Consider the following 1,965-nt stretch of genomic DNA (forward strand, 5'->3'; position numbering starts at 1 on the left):
AGCTCTGCTTCTCCCCACAGCACACACTCAAGTACAGTAGCCTCAGTGATGTACACGGTGGTCACACCCATGCTGAACCCCTTCATCTACAGTCTCAGGAACAAAGACATAAAGGGGGCTTTGAAAAGATTCTGCGGGGTGGAAGCTTAAAACGGACAACTATTTTGGAGCTGAAGAACTCCCCATGATTGGTGGGCTAAACTCCTTGAAGCCAGAAAATATGGAAATAGAATGTTTCTCTTTTATTTTTGCTGGAATATCTATTTACTTAATTCATCTTCTCTATATAATGTAAGCAATTCAGTTTATCATGCTTTCTCCTCTAATATACGGACATTTTCTTCCTTGTACATTTTCCCAGGCTTAAAAAGTGTTACCCAAATTTGAACCAAAAATATTTGGAAAATCTTAATTATTTTGTGAATTTATATGGATTCTTAAGAAAAATTTCTTCTCAAATGGTCATATCATCTCAAGAATTTTATTTTGTGTTACTGAAAGAATATTCATGTGTTCTATTACTCACATATAACAAACTATGCTTGTTGACTAAGTTTGTTAACATGATGTTTTCAAAACCAAAAACAAAACCCTGGACTATGATTTCACTTTGGGTCTGTCATTCTATTTTATTTCATTCCCTTAACTCCTCTTACTGATAATGCTGTTTTCTTTTTAATTGAACTTCTGCTATTTTACTGTTACTGAATTCAATGTCTACAATGCCTATCATTGTCCCTAAAAATGATTGATTATCAAATATGCATCTCCAGGTAGAATTGTGAGGAAAATGGAAATTTGATAAAAAGATACGCCTAATATACTCTTTAGAAAGACTTGACCTTAAATAAAAGGAAGCATTATTCAGTTGATTAGTATGCAAAATATTTCTTTTTCATGCTATAATCTACTACTGAAGTATAGAAGATAAATTCCATGTGTTTTTACTGAGGTGAGGAATGGTTGTCATATTTATGTTTTATTACTAAATTACCTTCCTGTTTGTCCTCTACAATTTCAGTCCTGCCTACAAATATGATTCCTACAAACAAATATCTCCACTTTTTAATTTTGTCATAACCACTACATGGATAGTGAATGGATAATATCAATATCATCCCTTTCATACTTCCTCATATGCAGGAATCGCTTCCATCTTCATGACATGAATGTGACTCACAGGAGAGCTTGAATTCCTGCCCTGTCATATGATTCAGTGTCAGCAGGGTTTCTGCTAAGATGCATGTCCTTCTGACCTTGTGGTTATCCGAAAGCAATCCTCAATAGAGCCAATTGTTAATCAAGTTATTCAAAATAAACTTGAATAACAAAATGGTCATAGATGCTACGTCCAAATATCACAACACATGCCAAAAATTAAAAAGAACAGCCTATTATAACTGCCTTTAGTTTGATTGCCTTGATTATTGTACCAGTTAGTTAATGCTGTAAAACAAACTGTCCTAAATTCTATGGCTTATAACAAATGAGATTATATGATGGGAATTGTTTTGATCTCTGGTCAGATATTCATGAGTCTGCATCAGCTGGGGTCTCTACACTTTATGTCTATAGCTCATCCATGATGTTGTGGGAGGCTGTAATGCACTCCTGTCTTGAACCAATTTATGACAGTTTATTTATATATGTAGTATAATCTTCTAGTTTATAGAAAAATGAGTTTGCCAAAAGTGATTTGCCATAAATTAATGTCAATGATTTTATTTCATATGAAACACTTTTCTTTCTACCAAATAATATTTCCCCCTCTTCCATTAAAGTGTGACACAAGCAACCTGTGCTCTACATCTGACCTTAAACCATGAATCACTAGATTATTTCCTGTAAGTTATTTTATTGGAGTATAATTACATGCAATATATTGCACATATTTAAAGTGTACAACTTGGCAATGACGTCAGAAACATGGCAGAGTGAGAGACATCCATGTATCACTCCCCTTGA

This window comes from Pteropus vampyrus, unplaced genomic scaffold, assembly GCF_000151845.1.
Source record: "Pteropus vampyrus isolate Shadow unplaced genomic scaffold, Pvam_2.0 Scaffold507, whole genome shotgun sequence".
NCBI classification, from domain to species: domain Eukaryota; kingdom Metazoa; phylum Chordata; class Mammalia; order Chiroptera; family Pteropodidae; genus Pteropus; species Pteropus vampyrus.